At 39.6% G+C, this 9034-nt stretch overlaps 1 pseudogene; it reads right to left on the bottom strand.

The window, feature by feature from the left end:
* Positions 1–4770: 4770 nt before the first annotated feature.
* On the bottom strand, positions 4771–6445 carry LOC123834625 (homeobox protein NANOG-like; annotated as a pseudogene).
* Between the last annotated feature and the right edge of the window lie 2589 nt (positions 6446–9034).

The following is a 9034-nucleotide window of genomic DNA, read 5'->3' as shown; positions in this document are numbered from 1 at the left end:
TTTTACTAGCAAAAGACTGGCCCCCTAAAATCACTCAGTGTTGATCAACAGGGAACTCATTTGTAAGTTACATACATCCATAAAATGTAAAATATGAATGTACTAAATGGAATGACCTTCAATATATAAGTGAAAAAAAAGCAAAGTACCAAAGAGTGTAAACAGTATGGTACAATTTGTGTAAAAGGTGGGCGAAGGGAATGTTTGTATGAGTGTGTGTTTTTACTTTTGTATGCATAAAATAATAAAGATAATAAAGACTGCCTCCAGGGAGAGAAATTGGATGGTTGGGGAGTGAATTGGAGCATTTTCACTATACACTCTTTTATACTTGTTGAATTTTGAACCAAGCGAGTTTATGACCTATTTTGAAAATTAGTAAATAAAATTAAAGATCTAGGATATATGACAGCTTTTAGGTAGGAGCTTAGAAATATTAACTCTATGGGCGCCTGGGTGGCTCAGTTGGTTAAGCGACTGCCTTCGGCTCAGGTCATGATCCTGGAGTCCCGGGATCGAGTCCCGCATCGGGCTCCCTGCTCAGCGGGGGGTCTGCTTCTCCCTCTGCCCTCTTCCCTCTCGTGCTCTCTGTCTCTCATTCTCTCTCTCTCAAATAAATAAATAAAATCTTAAAAAAAAAAAAAAGAAATATTAACTCTATCTTTGCCCATGGGGTGCACTCAGGAGCATTGGGATTTGGGGACTGGCAGTTTTAGGATTGGGTGGCAAAGTCCTGATTATTCAGCAAACATGTGGTAGGCACCATAGGAATTACAGACATTAATATATATACATATATACACCTATATATGTATATATATACAAATATATATATAAATGTATATTTATACATACAAATGTATTTATACATACATGTATACATACAATGTGTATATATATGTATATATATTAAGTATATATAAATGTATATATAATATATATACATTAATATATACAACTATAAAATGATTTATAGTTGCATAAAATGTGAATATACTTAACATTACTGAACTGTGCACTTAAAAATGGTTAAGATGGTAAATTATATGTTATGTGTTTTTTTACCACAATTAAAAAAATAAGGAAATAATAAATAAGAACAAAACAAAATTAAAAAAAAATTAGTCTACTTAGAGCCTGAATATAATCCAATATTTTACCCATAGTTGATGCTCAACAAATGTTTAATAAATAGAATTGGCAGAAGAGAGAATAAAAGTAACAAATTAAAACAAAATGGAGTGAGGGGTGTCTGGCTGGCTCAGTCTGTAAAGCAAGAGACTCTTGATTTGAGGGCTGTAAGTTCAAGCCCCACGTTGGGTGTACAGATTACTTAAAAAAATAAAACCTTAAAAAAAAAAACCAAAAAACCAGGGGCACATGGGTGGCTCAGTTGGTTAAGTGGTGGGTCATGAACTCAGGGTCATGGGATGGAGCCTCTGTCAGCCTCCCCATGCAGCTGGGAGTCTGCTTGGGATTCTCTCTCTCTCCCTCTGCCCCCTCCCCACTCGTGCAGGTTGCAGGCGCACACTCTCTCTCTCTGTGAAATAAATAAATATATCTTAAAAAAAAAAAAAGATTCTCTCTCTCTCTCTCTCCCTCTGCCCCATCACCCCCATTAATTCTGATGGAGAGGGTCAGGGTTATATGCATTGTGATGCAAAGGAACAAAATGAAGGCTTTTGGATCCTACAGTCCTGGGATCCATTCCAGGCTTGACTCTTTTTCTGGCCAATTGACTTAGTTCCTAGTTGCCTCCTTCTATAAAGGATTGATAATATCCCCCTTTCGGGACTACACCCCACTGTAAATGAGGCAGCTCAAATAAAGCACCTACTGAGATACAGGGAACATAGGATATGCTTTACACATGTTGGTCCTCCAGTGAGATTCCATGAGAGCCTTGAAGATGAGTAGAAATTTGATGGTCTGGAAAAAGTCTAAGGAAAAGGTATTTTAGCTCAAAGGATTATTACAGTTGGGTGAGTCAAGCAAGAGAAGCCTTGGGATTTTCATGAAAACTATTCAGGGGACTTAAGTAACTTTTTTTTTTTTTTGAAGATTTATTTATTTATTTGAGAGAGAGAGGTGGGGGGAAGGGGAGAGAGAGAATCTCAAGCAGACTCTCTTCTGAGCTCGGAACTGTTGTGGGGCTTGATGCGGGGCTGGATCCCATAACCTTGAGATCATGACCTGAGCTGAAATCAAGAGTCAGATGCTTAACTGACTACACCACCCCGGCACCCCTTAAGAAACTCTTGAATGTGACTAAATGCCAGTACAAAGACCTAGGTCTCCTCTTTCCTTTTTCTTTTTGTTTCCGCTCATTTTCTTCTTTTGACTTCTTTTTGTTTTTCTTTAATCCCTCTCCTTTTGTTCCTCTTCCTTTCCCCCCTTCTTTTTCTTTTTTTCTTTTTTTTATGTCAGAAGATAGATTGTATTCTGAAAACCATCATTATTTATAAATCCAGGTAGTCTTAGGAATATTACAAAACTTCTCTGAAACAGCATAGTTTCATAGAGCGAAGACCTGGAAGGAGCATGATTTCAAATTTAAATCAGGAAGAACAGCTATTTGCCCCACTGAGACATTATTAACAAAGGAATAATGATAACGCCTACTGTGTATTGAGGGCCTATTAGGTACTTCACATACAGTATCATGATTTTTCACGACTGTAAGGCATATACCAGCCCCATTTTACCGATGAGAAAATCAAATAAATCCTAGGTTTAGTGGAACTAGGATTTAAACCCACATCTCAGTTCAAAGACTGTGGTCTTTTCTGTATACTGTCCTCCCTCTCCAAACTTCTTGATTTTCTCTGGTCTCCCATCTCTAGCCTTGTACTAATGCTTATAGTCTTCAGTTCTGGAAGCAGTAGTCATGTTTAATAGAGAAGAGTAATTAGAGAGGTCATCTATATTAACAAGAAACATGACAATAGTATTCCTAGCTCTTTGTTGGTTCTGAGAGTGGAATTTTATTTAATAGATGCCAAAGTTATTAATAGCTTATTAAAGTACATGAAAGACTCAGGAATGCCTTTGATTCCAAACCAGATTCTCAGAATGATTAATACTGAATCAATGAATCCCTCTCCCTAAATTTTTCTGTTTTTAATGCTTGAGGTCATATAGTTGACCTCTTTCTGTTATTCCTTTTGCTTCAGCCTACTTATGCAGTGAACAGAATTATCACCATACAGAAAAACATGGAGAATCTGTTCTGCACACTCAGGAGAAAAATGTATCATTTTGAGAATTTAACAACTATTATGGATATTTTATTCATTTATTCTCTTAGTTACTTATAGAGCAATTGTCAAGAAGCCTGTATGCTTTTAGGCTGGTGCCTGCTTTAAATGCCAGTATGTATTCTTTCATCTTTCAAGTGTGATTTGTAAGGTTCAACAGTTTTTTTTAACTGAACTGCGAATGTGTCTGAATACAACCAAAATTGGAACAACTTCTTGGAGACTTTCTTTGCTTATAAGAGAAATGGTTCAAGTAAGATAGTGTACAATTGCCTAATTTCTGTTCTAATTTTCATGAAATGCTTCTTTCTGGCCTGTGATGTTTTACCTTTACCATTGGTGTCTACACACACACGCTAACACATGGTCATACAGACACAATACACACAGACAACACCTACTTCTTTGCACATTTCTTTTTTTTTTTTTTTTTGAGGTTATTTATTTATTTATTTGACAGGGAGAGAGACACAGCGAGAGAGGGAACACAAGCAGGGGGAGTGGGAGAGGGAGAAGCAGGCTTCTCCCGATGCAGGGAGCCCGATGCGGGGCTCGATCCCAGGACCCTGGGATCACGTCCTGAGCCGAAGGCAGATGCTTAACGACTGAGCCACCCAGGCACCCCCTTCTAAATTTTTCCCCTGGAGGAAGGTAAGACTTAAATGTTGAAAGAGGAGGAAATTCAACAGGCTCTTTGCTAGAATTACAGAATATTTTTTGTTGAAATGACTTTAGAGAATGTTTATCCAAAGTTTTCATTTACAGATAAGGAAAATGAGACCCAGGGAGGCAAAGTTACATACCCAAGGTCACACAGCTGGATGGTCAGAGAGACAGGGTTGGAATCCATTTTTTTCTGACTTTCAGGTTGAGATAGGGTAGACTGATCAGAGGCGGAGCAAGCCTTAAAACAATTTATGGAAAAGGTGCCACTTTGAAACAATGTTCCCCTTGTTCCTGGCTACCTTCCCATCTCCCTCCTCAGTTTCTTTATCAGAACTTTTGGTTGAAACTGACAGCCCAGACTCTTCCATGCCTTTTACCTGCCTTCAGCCTCTCTATCATCCTCCCCAACTCGACCCCCACTTCTCACATGTGCTCTGCTTCTTCCTAGTGGAAAGGTGTTTTATAAACCTGCTCAGAATTTATAGGAATGTCCCTGAGAGAGGTATTGCCTAATGCCAAAGATGAATGGTAACAATGTAGACAGCAATTTTTAATTACAGTAAGTAAGTAATGTTGGTTGGGAGAGGGAAGAGCTTAGTTGGTGAAGTGGTTCTCAGTCTTTAAATAATAACCAGCTAGACCACTATCAACCACCTGGCCATACAAACATCTTTGTATAAAGTCAAGCTTAGGGGTGCCTGGGTGGCTCAGTCGGTTAGGTGGCTGCCTTTGGCTTGGGACATGATCCCAGGGTCCTGGGATCAAGCCTCACATCGGGCTCCTTGCTCAGCTTGCTTGCTTCTCCCCTGCCTGCCACTCCCCCTGCTTGTACTTGCTCCCTCTCTCTCTCTCTCTCTCTGTCAAATAAATAAAATCTTAAAAAAACAAGAAATAAAGTCAAGCTTAAAATGCATAGTAAACATGAGAACTGTTATCTGCAGCTTGTATCTTTTTTTTTTTAAGGGTAAAGTGGGTATTTTATTTATTTGTACTAAACCTATAAACCAATCAGCCAAACTGGTACTATTATCATGATACATTAAAATACAAAACATGTTTCTACAAATTCTAGAATAATGAACAAATTAACAGTTCTAGTAAAACATCACAAGGGACAGAGGAAATCAATGAAGCACATTATAGCTTAACCCTTCACCGTTAACAATTGAGGTTATTAACATGAAAAGCCTCATAATCTCAGAAAATACAAATTATCCTTCATCACATGTCTTTGTATCTTCACTTCCTATTCTTGAGGTTAGATTCTAGAGCCTAAAGATATCCACATTAGGATTGTATCTAGTTATCTATAGCCAGAAACACCTTTTATCATGTTGTCCATAGCAGCCAATGCTACTGAAACCTCTTTGACTCCAATCGTACCCCTCAATGGACACAATAAGAATAATGGGAAACAGAATATCGAGGCAGAGCTATATAGGACCCTAAAAGACAAAGCCTAGGAGAAGTAATACAGCCACCGCCCAAATTGAGATTGAATAATATACTCATCGTCACATATTTTCAGGCTGTATGTTCACAGAATAATTTGGGAACAAATCCATTATTTGCTGGGTACTAAAATACTTAGCAGATTGTTGTATTACACTATGGCTTTCCCTAAAAGTTTCTAAGATGGACTCCAAATTGCTGATGGAATTTTGCTGGAACTGGATCTGGGGCTGCAGGGATTCCTCTCCACAGTTCTGGAACTGATTGTTCCAGGCTTGGGGGCACCAGCTCTGACTGGTCCAGGAATGGTTGCTCCAAGACTGGCTGTTCCAGATCTGGTTGCCCCAATTCGGGTTATTCCAGGTCTGGTTGCTCCATATTGGAAGGTTTCCAGAAGTGTTCCTCAGGTATCCCTGGTGGTAGGAATAGAAGCCTGGGTATTCTGCGGTTGCTGTGGTGTTCTGAGTCACACTCTCTCTCTCCTTTGGCCAGTGGTTTTTCTGCCAACTCTTATATTTTATACTCTGGTTCTGGAACCAGGTCTTCACCTGCTTATAGCTAAGGTTCAGAATGTTGGAAAGTTCTTGCATCTGCTGGAGACTGAGGCATTTCTGTCTCTGAAATTGATCATTGAGGACATAGAGTTGGGTCTGAGAGAACACGGTCCTGATCTGTTTCTTGCCCTGGGCTGTATCTTCCTTCCTCACTGTTGTCTCCTCTCCAGAAGTGGGTGGTAGTTTTACCCTGGGACTGGTGGAGGAGTCGGGACTGTGCTGAACAAGCAGATCCACAGAGGAAGGAAGAGGAGAGATGGTCTCCGCGTGGGGTGTCTCAGCAGATGACATTTACAGGGACGCATAATTTTCTTCAGGCCCATAAATCTCAGGCATTGGAGAAGAGTCCCTAGAACTGGGTGCTTCGGGGCCAGGCGGGCATTGGGGCAGAGTTGGATCTGCACTTATGTTGGTGAGTTGAGGGTAGATGGAAAAAAAAAAAAGCGAGATTGTAAGAAAGGCCCGGCTTATGGATCTAGGTGGAAGAACTGAGAGGAGTAGGAAGACCTCCAGATGTTAAGAGTCTGAGAAAGACAGGATGAAGTGGGTCACCACTGCAATAGTAAGAGCCAACCAGCCTAATGGAGCCAAAGGCTGGAACTTGTATCTTTAAGTCTGCAAAACAACTAACGTTTCTATAGCTCTTTACTGTTTACAAAGCACTTGCACATATATTTTCCTCTTTGGGTCTCAAACAACCGTGTGAGCTCATTAAGGCAATGTATGTTGTTCTTTAGAGGAAAAACAGAGGTTGCAAGTCAGAGAGACTTACTCAGGGTGGACTCAAATCTGGGGCTTCTAATTCTGTAAATCCCAAGGTGTTTTTATTTCACCACTTTGTCTCCTAAAGAGCCCAGCAGCAAACAGTTTTAGAAATTTGGAAACTTAGGCCAAATCTGTTTAGAAGGTGTGATGGTTAATTTTCTGTGCCATCTGAGACAGGACCAGGCTGCTGTGCCAAGCTGCTCCGCTGCTTGGGCATATGATCCCAGAAGGGTATGTTGAGATTATTTTAAGATACTGTTTCCTCAGTGCTGTGGCAGGTGGGTCAGAATGTGGGGCATAGACATGCACACTGGATAGAACTTGGCTGGTTTTGGATGATTCGAATATGATAGGACATACTTGCTTATTTGCTCTTTTATTTTTATGAAATGCTTCTCTCTTGCATACATACACACAGAGATTTTATTGATGAGAAAGCTGATATCTATGGGAAAGGGCTTCCTAATGTAAAACCCCACTATGAAACTTGTTTCCCCACTCACAAGACCTGAAGAGGCCTCCTTCTGCCCTGTTCATCTTTGGGCCTAGAAGAGCAAAGAACAGACGTTCCTTTTAGGCACTGCTGTCCTAAGAAAAGAGAAGGGAAGGGACTGGGCTACTCAGGCACAGTTACTCTTTCCAAACTCAGATGTCACTTTATCTCCCCTTGAGCAGAGTAAATAAGGCAGGGAGAAAAGCCAGGATGGTTACGTTAATGGAGCTCCCTTCACGGGGAAGGAGACGTCGGGAGTGGGAAGACATGCTCCATCCTACTGTAAATTAGTGAAGATTACGTGACTTAATGTAGGTGAAACACTTAGGGCCTGGTCTAGAGTCAGTACTGGATTAATGGAAGCTCTTTTAACTAGAAATCCACAGACTCATTTCTGGTTCTAGCTCCTCCATTAACTGAGGGATTCAGGACGAGAGACCACATCTGTCTAGCTCACTGCTGGATTCCCAGAACAGACACGGGTGCCTTGCAAAGCACCTGTAGTGATGACGATGATAACAACAATAATACTGTTTTTAAATAAATTAATTTTCCTCTCTGAATTTGCTTCCTCATAAAATAAGGAATTTGATCTTGACATTTAAATCTCTTCCTTGCTCTAATGATCTAATTCTATAATAAAGAATCTCAGCAAATCTGATACACCTCTGTGCTTTTTTAGGTTTAACACAACGACAACAACAAAAGGATTTGCTGCTAGCATTCTCATTTAGTCTTCGTATTTTGAATTCCAAAATTCACAAAAGGCAATTCACTAAAAGTATAGCAACATATGTATAATTCTCTAATAATGTTAGGGTTAATTAATTTTTCTCTATCCCCCAAATATCCTGGTCAATTTTAGTAATAGTGCCAGCTTTGTATTCCATTCCTTATAATTTTTTTAAAAACTTTCATTTTGGGTTGATGAACAGCTTATCTCTATTAGTCAAGTGTCCACAGCTATGCTACTATAAGTTTTTCTCAATTTAAAAGTTTAGGATTTTATGGAACAAATCCAATGTTGCCAAGCATTCAGATCATTGTTTTAGAAAATCTCTTCCTTGTCCACTGAGCCAAAAACAAAACCATTCTCCAGTTGTTACATATTAGAGATGAGAAAACAGGCTCACGTAGTAATATGACCAGGGCACAAAAATAGTAAATGGCTGAGCCTAGTTCTGAGCACTTTTTATTTTTTTATATTTTAAAGACTTTCTTTATCTGAGAGAGAGACAGACAGACAGAGACAGAGATAACAAGAGGCACAAGCTGGGAGAAGAGGGAGAAGCAGGATCCCCAAGATCAGGACGTAAGCCAGAGGCAGCCGCTTAACCAATGGAGCCACCTAGGCACCCCTCCAAGCACTTTTTAAAGTGCCTTTGTATTTTATTAGTATCTTCTTAGCAATTGGTACTTATGATCATGTGCTCCATCATCCACTGTGCAACTAGAAAGCTAATGTGCTCTGGAAGAGGGCATGCACAGAACATAATTGAATTTAGCACTTTTTCATTAAAAAGTCTAAAATTTCTTATTTACATTTGAAGGGATTAGCTAACAAAGGCAAATATCACAAATGTAGTGAACAGCCTCAAAAGGCACAATGGAAAATATCACACAGTAGGTGAGTGAATTCAGCAACTCTAAAAACAAAGTTTCTTCAAGACTCAGATCTTCTTTATGCACTGCTATTTCAGTTTGGAGTCTAAAAGACTATCTATCTACTTTGTGTCTGACTTATTTTCCTGTCAGGCAGGAACTGGAATTTGAACTTTGCTCTCCAAAAGCCAAAGGCCAACTAATTTAGAAGGAGACTCTCAAAGTCAGTGATGGTTTCTTCTAGT

Source organism: Mirounga angustirostris, unplaced genomic scaffold (assembly GCF_029215605.1).
Source record: "Mirounga angustirostris isolate CCGP_5_RB_7025 unplaced genomic scaffold, mMirAng1.0.hap1 SCAF_1, whole genome shotgun sequence".
In the NCBI taxonomy this organism is placed as follows: Eukaryota; Metazoa; Chordata; class Mammalia; order Carnivora; family Phocidae; genus Mirounga; species Mirounga angustirostris.
Note: the sequence above shows the minus strand (reverse complement) of the source record. Positions and strands in the feature narration are given on the sequence as shown.